The sequence below is a fragment of the Coffea arabica genome, chromosome 3c (genome assembly GCF_036785885.1).
Source record: "Coffea arabica cultivar ET-39 chromosome 3c, Coffea Arabica ET-39 HiFi, whole genome shotgun sequence".
NCBI classification, from domain to species: Eukaryota; Viridiplantae; Streptophyta; class Magnoliopsida; order Gentianales; family Rubiaceae; genus Coffea; species Coffea arabica.
Window position 1 is genome coordinate 39,389,637 of NC_092314.1, and position 11,299 is coordinate 39,400,935.

Below are 11,299 nucleotides of genomic sequence, written 5' to 3' on the forward strand. Positions count from 1 at the left end.
GTAAGAAGCATGCTCACAAGATGCAGAACCTAGTTTACAAGCAATTTATCCAAGTTATTTCAAAGAAAACGAGGAAGCAACTCTCAAAAACAGGTAAAACAATACAAACACGTCGAGATGTTAAACCAAATTCCCATGCTCACTTACAATCCCACAAATGTCGGGCACCCTCATGTAGATGATTTCGTTCGATTCATCTGTTATGTGTTTAGATTCGCAGATTTTTCCATATGTGCGTATTATTGTTCATCCTTAGTTGTCTCTTTTTACTTAACAAAGGTTAGGTTTGACCCTCCTCTAATTCGCTGTACTCTTTTCGGTTATAAATAAATTAAGGGATGGCATCCCTATTTAAAAAAAAAAAAAGCATGCTAACGGCTACACATTGCTCTATCACCGAGAAGTTGAAATTGATAGACAAATTGGAACGACTCGGCATCTCGTATCATTTTGAAGAAGAGATTGAACACCAACTGGAGGAAATTTTCAAACTAAGTACCAATTATGAAGAAGAATATCTGCATTCTTATGATTCATTCACTGCTGCACTCCATTTTCGCCTGTTGAGGCAACACCATTTCAATATCTCTTGCGGTACATAACTAGTCTCTTTTGAATCTGATCGAATTATTGGTATAAGAGATATCATGTTAATAAACATTAATATATACCAAATGTTTTTTTTCCTTGTTTGAGGAATTTCAAATGAATTGCTACATGCCAAATACAGGCATATTTGACAAATTCGTGGATGCTAATAGTAAATTCAAGGAAACACTATGCAGTGACATAAATGGATTGCTAAGCTTGTATGAAGCTGCCCAAGTAAGGACTCCTAAAGACAGCATTTTAGAAGAAGCCCTCACTTTTACGCTTGTTCATCTAAAACGTGAGCCACTACAAGCAAGTTCTACTCTTGCAAAGCAGGTAAAATTGTTGGTTTTAGACCAAAATAAATCATATAAGTCACAATAATTTCTCTAATAAAATTTAACAAATAAATTAACAAAAATTCATACCTTAATCTTGCATTAAAAATGCAAATAATTTGTACCGTAAATATGTTGATTTGGCATGGGTTGAGACGCGGACTAGGTCGCTCTCTTTAAGACGATTCGCGCTCCTACGGAGTATCCTCCGGTGTAGTAGGTCTCAGCACGTCGCCTCCAGGATACAACAGCCCAGCCTTTTGCACACTGTAGTTTACTCCAATCTACACTATTGGAGCAAGACAGAAACCTCACACTAACACTGTTCTTTGCCCTATAAACTCTTATAATAGTGGAGGAAAAAATAGAAGGTAGTATAGAGATAGCAAAGTATATATTTGATTTGGTTGATAGATGCCTTATATATAGGCTAAGAAATTAGGAATATTAAAATACCAACATTAATAGGAATTAACACCTCATATTTCAGTTACAAATTGAAAAGTCTAGATTCATTGTATAACGGTAAAAAAAATTACTAAATGATTTCATAAAACCTAATCATTACATAAGTTACAAAAGCAAGACATAAATCCCATAAGTTACACATTTAAATGTTTCAATTTGTAACTGAAAATTTATTTAAAGAATTTGTAATTTATTTTATTTGAATTCAAAATAAATATGTGATATTTTTTATTAAAATATCCAACAATCCCCCACTTATTTTAATAAAAAAATATAATATTCAAAACTTAACACTTAATAGGGCAAAGATTAAAAATTCATGCATAATGAAGGTGGCAATGCCTTTAAACCTTCACTTAGTGCTCAACAATTCCCGTGCTAGAGTCAAAGTGGACTTAGCCTTTAAACGATGACTACTTGAGGGCACGTGAATTCGTATCACACACATGAACCTTTCAGTGTTCTCAAATAGGTTTCATAAGCCAGCACATTTATGGCCTTGTGCTTTATCCCGGTTTTCATGAGTGCTCTAAAGAACTAGCCCAAATTCTCATAGGAAGCGGCCCTACTTCCACACTCATATAGGTGAGTCTATCAAGGATGCTCCTATGACTTAGACATCCCACCCATAAGGGCTATAGAACTCATTAAGGGAATAAAAATCCAATCCTCGCTTATCGTCATAGGATCACAAATGCACTTACATCATAGGGATAGACAATATAATCAAAGTAGTGCATATTAATCAACCAAATCACTCTATGATTCGTTTGTCTCCGACCTAGTTCTTGGGATCTCCAGTCCCTAGGTGGTTGTATCCTCATAGGTGATTTTTAACATATATTAGACTTTTGTCTTATCCCCCTCGATGTATCATATCCTTGACTCAAGCTTGAGATTTATTTTTTCAACACAAATAAAATAACAAAGATATGATATTCTCGAATTTTTTCAAATAATCTCTTAGTGGTCCAAACACATGGAACCAATCTTCGATGAGAAAATTTCTCATCCATATAATTTTACCAAATAGTGTAGGCGTATATTTACTCATAAGTAATTTTTTTAATTTTTCTATGGCCAGTAGTCTAGTGATGCACTAGAAGCCATTCTCAAAAAACTCCATGGTTATTTTTGCTTTTGCAAAAATATCAAAAAATATTTCAAGTACCTTCACCTCATGTCATACTTTTTTAGTGAATGCTCGTCTACACTACTCAAAATAAAGTTAGAATAGATTCAAAAAACAATAATTATGTTATACTCACAAATTGAGCAAATAGAATGGGCATATATTTGCTCACATCAAGCAAAGCCACATTAATTTCCATCATTTCTGTAATATTCTCAGTGGCTAGTAATCTAGTAATTAACCCGCCACTCTCATAGTCCTCAATGAATTTTCTTTTGCAAGAAAACTTCATAAGTAATTCAAATCTATCCAAATCATGGCTCACTTTTTAATCTGCACAACTCAAATTAGAGATTACGAAAATTCAAAAAATATAATAGTCAATGCACTATTATGTTTTAATTTCAAAATTCAACTTGCAAGTAATGCAAGCCTTATAATGAAAAATCTCAAGAGTTTCAAAATTCATAACTACCAGCTTAGTCAACATCCACTGTCCGCATTTCCATACCAAGCATAGTTTTACTATAGTCATGCTTGGCAAGGAAATTAAGTATTCCAGTTTTCATTAAATGCAAAGACAGCCACATAGCAAACAACATGAAATAATTTAATACAAATCCAAAGTTGTTGGTTGCCTGCAAATTGATGGCCTTTGACTCGAATACATATTTTTCAATGTACAATATCACATTTTCAACTCAAAAGTTCATATTCACAATTTTAACAAAATACAAGTCAAGAGAATAGAATTGTTGAGAATTATATGGCTAATAACTTTATATTTCACAACTTCAAGCCACTAAAGCTATTATCCATGTATATAATTTTTCCTTGGTGACAGTGTAATCTTTTCTTCATGTATTATCAATACCGTTTATTGCTTGTGAAAATGCAGACCTCAAGCTGGACTAAGATCATATGAATTGAAGACAAAACTAGAGAATTTTAAACTCTCACTATTTAAATATAACTTGAACCCTCATAATTGCAGTTTTTTTTATGCACCTTGATACCACTATTCTTAAGACAACAACTGGCCACGTTATACATGCATTTCATGGAGTGCATATCTTTATCACCAAATTAATCATTTATATGTCAATGCCAAAATTTTCAATCGGAATAAATCCGTTAATATAAGAGACATTGAAAGTTCACTATGTAACATGACAAACTCATGCGAAAATAGTTGCTTCATACAACATATATTAAAAACTCAAAAAATGGCAAAAAATTATTGTATTTGGTCTACTAATATACAAAGACATCATGCAAGTACCATGTTTTTCTTGAACAAACAAATACATGATATTCTGTTAATAATAGGCAGCTTGGATTCAAAGGTATATATTGCGAATTATTTATATGCGCTTACATAATATTGATACCAAACTCTAAAGCACATAAAACCAATGGATATTACCCTTTCTAGTCTCAGTCTATAATTGTGACCATTCACATGAAATATCTTGTTTATTAAAGTTTGTCCGGATTATGTTATACACCATGTAAGATTCCTATCGTCGGGATTATGTTAGTTTTATGATTAGATTATTTAGAAGCAAAACATGCAATGATAACCTTATCTTATGTGAAGAGGCTAACTCGTCTTAAAATTGTTGGTTTTAGACCAAAATAAATCATATAAGTCACAATAATTTCTCTAATAAAATTTAACAAATAAATTAACAAAAATTCATACCTTAATCTTGCATTAAAAATGCAAATAATTTGTACCGTAAATATGTTGATTTGGCATGGGTTGAGACGCGGACTAGGTCGCTCTCTTTAAGACGATTCGCGCTCCTACGGAGTATCCTCCGGTGTAGTAGGTCTCAGCACGTCGCCTCCAGGATACAACAGCCCAGCCTTTTGCACACTGTAGTTTACTCCAATCTACACTATTGGAGCAAGACAGAAACCTCACACTAACACTGTTCTTTGCCCTATAAACTCTTATAATAGTGGAGGAAAAAATAGAAGGTAGTATAGAGATAGCAAAGTATATATTTGATTTGGTTGATAGATGCCTTATATATAGGCTAAGAAATTAGGAATATTAAAATACCAACATTAATAGGAATTCACACCTCATATTTCAGTTACAAATTGAAAAGTCTAGATTCATTGTATAACGGTAAAAAAAATTACTAAATGATTTCATAAAACCTAATCATTACATAAGTTACAAAAGCAAGACATAAATCCCATAAGTTACACATTTAAATGTTTCAATTTGTAACTGAAAATTTATTTAAAGAATTTGTAATTTATTTTATTTGAATTCAAAATAAATATGTGATATTTTTTTATTAAAAAATCCAACAAAAATCTGCTCTCAAACAAGCAGTTCATAAGGGTAGCTTGAGAGTAGAGGCACGCCGTTACATTTCTGCTTATGAGGAAGAAGAATGTCATAATGAATTGCTTCTAAGGTTTGCGAAATTGGATTACAACATGTTGCAGATGTTGCACAAAGAAGAATTGTTTGAGATAATAAGGGATGTACTACTACTTTTTCTTTAAACTTCCGGTTGAAACATGTTTTCAAAATTTTCAATACTACCTTTTTGTTCAATTCTGAACAAGTTTCTTGTAGCTTATTATTAGACAATATATGACAGCAGGCCGCATCTGTGTGTGTGTGTGTGTGTGTATTTTGGTCCTTTCAAGAACTAAATATGGCATTGACTTCAGTTCCTATCTAATAGAAGCATGGAGATTCAGCAATACATTCTTGATTTATTTGACAGGTGGGGAAATGACATGGAAATTGGATAGAAAATTCCTAATTCGAGAGTAAGACTCGTTGAAAGCTACTTTTGTGCTTTGGGAATGTTCTTTGAGCCTCAGCACTCTTTTGGCCGAATCAACCTGGCAAAGACAACAGTTTTGAGTACGATATTTGATGGCACCTATGATGCTTATGGAACTCTTGATGAATTAAAAGTTTTAATTGGGGCAATTGACAGGTACGCTTACCGTAGAATCCGAATATTAGAAAAATAACTAAACGCAGGTTCATAATCTGATCTATTAGCTGTTTACAGATCTTTTGGTTAAGAATATTGATCATGTTGCTTTATATTTGATTTCCAAGCAAAGAATTAATTATCGTGTTAGGCTATGTCGTTACATCAAATCTATAATTGGAGGACAGATGGTGCATGAACAACACTATAAAGTATGATCAAGTATTTTTCTAAAATTTATCTCTAGGAAAAAGGTAATGCCAAAGTTGCAAGCTAGTGACTAGTTTTAACCAGCCATACACGCTAGTAACTTTTTGGCAAAGTCATTTTCGTCCGGAGGGTGGGGCCCGCCCGGGGGGGTGGGGAATTGTTTAAGTGATGTCATAAAATGAAGTTCGTAAATTAAATTAATCCAAGCAGTTTTGATTGTTTATTATATTCTGCTATATTTATCCTTGAATAATCTGCATAATTAGTACATATTTGTTAGAACTTGGGAAAATCTGATGATCAAACATGTTCAACATCATTTTTTGGACGATTATCCTACCTAGTGCAAATAACAATCATGTGCAATCAGGTTCCAGGTGGGATGCTAGCGAAATGGATCGACTCTCTGATAACATGAGAACTTGCCGCGTTGCTCTTTTGAATGTCACTGATGGGCTTGACAAAGAGTTAAGCAAACAAGTAAGGCTTTATGCCTCCGAACAGTATAAAGAAGAAGTATGGCCATGACGCATTGCTATCCATACCCCTTGTAGTTAGTGTTGGAGGCTAATAGATAAGCATGACTCACTTCGAGCTATTTATTAAAATAATGAGATAATGGTAGTATTAGAGACACTTAATTTTGAAACTTAGGGCCTAAAACTGTTATTTCAAAACTTATGAGCTATTTCAAGATGTTACTCTCCATCACAAGGTAAGAGAATATAGAAGCCAGGAGGCTTCTAATAAAGAACGAGTTTTTCTTCGTGAACGTAATCTCAATGGTAGAGTCGAGTTACATTAAATATTGTGTATCATTTATCTTTCACACATGTGACTTGTTTGTTATTAAATTATTGTGTACTTAATTTCTTAATAGTCGTGTGTTCTGCGCTTGAATCCTAGCATATAGTTTAGTTTGGGTGGTTAAACGTGTAATCTTGTGGTATTTTAGCTTGATCACATGATCCTAATACTTGTTTCGTGCTTTTAACTAGTGGAAAATATATACGAAGGGGATGTACAATGAGTCGCGGTGGTTTATTAAGAGGGATTTGCCAGCATATCCAGAATACTTTAGCAATGGAATGGTCACAAGCGTAGCCTTTCTAATATTGATGATAGAGTGTTAATTGTTAGTAATTTTATTATTAATTTCTCCCATTATCCTTGCCAAATATTGTTTAATTGTTTATATATACTTATATTTGGTATCTGGATTCAATTTCAGGAAGTGGGACAGAAAAACACAAAATAAGAGGGACTTTTTGGAAAAAATTAAGACTTCTAAGGGCTTCACAAACCGGGCCCACATGGTGTTGAGAAGGAGACGGATTTCCTTTTGCTTTTGGCTGATGAAGAGCTGCTGACTAGGGGTCCTCCTAGGAATGGAAAACGAAAAGAAAGGGAATTTGGCAGAGCCTCACTTTCAGTTTGATTCTCAATTTTGGCAGGGACCACGGAGATAGAAAGGCATTAGTCAATGTTCAGAAAAAAACGTACAGAGGCTTGGGTTTTTTTGGCTTTAGTAATAGTTTAGTTTTCTGACTTTTTCCTTGTCATGCGCATGCCTACTGTTCGACAAAATTCCCAACGGGAGAACTATCTTTTACTTCTTGATTAATTAGTTAAAGACGGTTTGACGTTCATGAATTCAATCAATTTGTGTGGAAATTTATTTATGCGGCGTGGCTAAGCTTTGCATCTAGTCAAAGGTTAATTTGAAAATGCGGTTCCAAATATCTGTGAAATCGAATTTTTTACTTATTTGTTTTATTTATTGGTATTCGTATATTTTCTGGTTTAATTGCTTATGATTGTTTTGTTATTTGAATGTCAAGAGTCCGATATTTGAATTAACCTAATAATCTAATGTCATATTAATTGATTGAATCCGTAATTGTTCTATTGATTAATACCAGTGATGACTAGCGTGATTGGTTTCATGTTAAATAGTCAACGGTCGTATCTTGGCTATCGATAAAGTAAGGAAAAGTTGGTTATCAGAGCTTGTTGATGGCTATAACCAATCTAGTAATGAGTAATTGAATTATCTTTGCATCGATGATTAGTTGAATGGACCGTGTTTGAAAAGTTGCACATTTGCCTAGAGTCGTATTGACTATTGATTAATTCTTGATTAATTCTATTAGTAGTTTCATTAGTTAGTTAATTAATTATTTTATATTCTTCAAAAATTCCCCATACTTCGGACTCTGGAAGAAACAAATTATCTCCAGTCCTTGTGGATTCGACCATACTCACTGCTATATACAAAATTTGTAATTTTCTTGAGTAGGTAATTATTATTAAATAGGTTCGACGCCTGTTAATTTACAACATGTTGGCTACATATGGAGAGAGCCTCAAGGGATGTCTTCGATTGGCTATCAAGTAGACCTAAAATTCTTGTTGCATGCTCTACAATTTGCCGATTAACAAATGATGTTGCTTCTTATAAGGTATATATTTTCATACTGCATTTGAAAATTTTAAGTTACGTATATATGTTTTATGACTTATTTCAAGCTTGAGACACAAAGGGGTGGCACTGGAAATGAATGCTACATGAAGCATTACAATGTATCCGAGCAAGAGGCAGTGGATAAATTTGAAGAGATGATTGTAGAAGCTTGGAAGGATTTAAACGAGGAGTGGCTGAGGCCTACTACAGTGTCAAGGGAAGTCCTCATGCCCATACTCTCCCTAGCACGCATGGAAGATGTTCTTTACAAGTATCATGAAGATGGATTTACTGATCCACATAAAGTCATCAAGGATTACATTATTGAACTGCTTATGGATCCACTAACTGTTTGAGTATACATGGTTTTTTAATCTTCCAGTTTTTCTACCTATGCTATGGTGTTGTCAGTTTTAATTTGTGTGGCAATTCCTATGAACATGATAAAAGAACTATAATGGAAAAATTTGTAACATTTTCTATTTTTAAGCAAAAGTGTGTCACATACACACACACACATAAAGTCATGCACACATACACAGACACCAAACACACACCAGAACACACACAACTCACGCACATAGTACACACACAAAACATTAGTTTTCAGCACATAAGAAAAGGAAAAAAAAAAAAAAAAAAAAAGAAAAGACCAAGGGAGAAGCAATGGGAGGGGCTTGTCGTGGCAGGAAAAACAAGAACCCTTCATTAGCACCACTGGAAGTCTTTCCTTTTTCATTTTTTTCAGCTCTAAATATATCAAGTGGGTTTCATAGAAAATTTTGATATTTGTGTGTGAACTTCTGATTTCATGGCTTTTCCTTGTGGGTTTGTCATTTGTTTTGATTTCTGCATGTTATACGGAGTATTTTGATGTAAGATTTGTGGGGTTTGGGCTTGTTTTAAGTAAGATATAAAAGGGGGAGACCTGGTTGTAAATCGCATGTTTGACCAATTTTTGTTCAATTTTTTTTTTTTTTGTAAAATAACACTAGAAATGAAATTTGCACGAAAATTTGAGTGGGAACGTGATTTGAATGAAATTTGGTGACTGAAGATGGTTGTAGCCGGTGGCTAGCCAGCGGTAGCGGTCGAAATTTCCATGGCTACCAATCCGTTTGCTGGTCAGAAGCGGGAAGAAGTAGACAGAAAGAAGAAAGAAAAGAAAAGGAAAAAGAAAAGAAAAAGAGAGAAAAAAAGATGTTGTGCTCCATTTTCGGAATAAAAATGTTTAATGAAAAAAATGAATTTTTGATTTTGAAAATAAAGGAAAAAAGGCTTATAATAGGATTTTGAAAAATGCGATGTTTTGACCCCTGAAAGATAGTCTAAAAAAGGGTTTTTAGAAAAAGAGAGTTGTCACTTAGTATTGAATTTAGGTGTACTAAATTATCAAAAAAAAGTTTTTAGTAGAAAAATGAGAAACTCTTTTTAGATGATCCCTGATCTTTGAAAACAAGAGAAAAGGGTTCTGAAATCACGGTTGAAAAAAAAAAGAAGCAAGAGTCTGGTCGATTTCGACCTCAAGCACCTTTTCAACCTAATCTAAGTTATCTGCGAGGTTTAGTCAAAATTTTCCTAATATAATCCTTAAACTTATCACATTTGAATGTTTTTATATGAATACAAATCTAACCCTAAAAGGGATATTTGTGGGGGGGAGGGGAGGGGAGGGAGGGGGATGAAATGCCGTTTCAAGGTCTAATTGGTACAAATTGCATTAATTGTGAAACTCAATAATAATTCCTTGAAAGGGTTATGAGCATACAAAGATGAGATTTGAGGAAAAGAAAATTAAAATTTATATATATATATATATATATATATATATATATATGTATAAATGGCTCAAAGAAAGAGGGATGCAATATAATGGGTATGGGGAACTAAAATTCATGACATAATTTTCCTTCTCATAGAAAGGTAATAGAATGCCAAAATTAGAAAAGCCGTACTCGCCAATTTTTCATACTCGAAGGGTAACTCTACTAACCTAAATAAGCAAATGAACTATCTAATTCCTAAATGAGATTATTGGATCACACACAAGATAAGAGTACAAAATAGGGGAAAATAACACACAAATAAGCAAAAAAAAAAATCATAAAAATAGAAAAATATGCATGAAATGAATGAATGACATACAATTCGTGAATCTAGCATGTGAAGGAGTCTACGGGTCTAGTATTGGGTTAATCCACTTTTACATGTTCTCACTAACATTGGACTACTAGCAAGGAAATGAGAAAGACTATAACTAGTATTGAACTAGTGTGGCAATGTTATGTATTCATTATTTACAATAAAATATAAATTAAAACAAGTAAATACATAAGGACTCATAGAGCACATAATACATAAGTATAATATCTAGATGCGAGATTTTAAGGAAAGCAAGTAAAGCATATAAGCACATAAGTCATATAAATGCACAAAACATATCTATTATATCGGGGGTCCAAAATACAATTTCAAAATGAGAAATATGAAAAAATAAACCTATCAAACCTATGTAATTATATATGACCTTTTCCACAAAGCCTAAAGATTTGTTTGCCTGCTTTCTTCTATTATACCCCTTCAGATTTTAATGTGGCCTTCAATGTCAATCTCTTTCAGAAAGATATGTCAAGTTTTGGTTTTTATTAAAAATTGAAAACAGATAAAATGAGTAATAGACTATTACACTATAATCATTGAGTTGTCTGGAGTTGTAGTTTTTTTTTTTCTTTTTTGCTTTTTCTTGATTGCATCTATTATATATGTATAGATGCCATAAGGGTAATTGGATAATAAATATTTGCAGGGAGAGAAATGATAGCGGCTTGTATTTGTTACCTTAATAAGGTTTAGTACATTGTAGATAAATAAGTGCCGATTAGTATACACTAAACCTTTGTACTTATTCATGCTTATTAATGAGCAGTACGTAACTTCCTCTTCATGCCTTGCCACATTTTGCAATTGTATGAGGATAATTGCATGATAAATTCCGGATTATCCATGAAAGAACCTAATAGTCTAGAGTTTCAATTGTAGATTGTGTGATTCTTTAAAGAAAAATACATTAAAAAAATCGTTGAAGTGGCTTCAGCTTTCAAGAACGCGTGATGTCAACACC

General features: G+C 33.2%; 1 pseudogene; it reads left to right on the top strand.

Moving 5' to 3' along the window:
- Window positions 1-368: 368 nt before the first annotated feature.
- LOC113735926 (vetispiradiene synthase 1-like) lies at window positions 369-8,534 on the top strand (annotated as a pseudogene).
- Window positions 8,535-11,299: the final 2,765 nt, after the last annotated feature.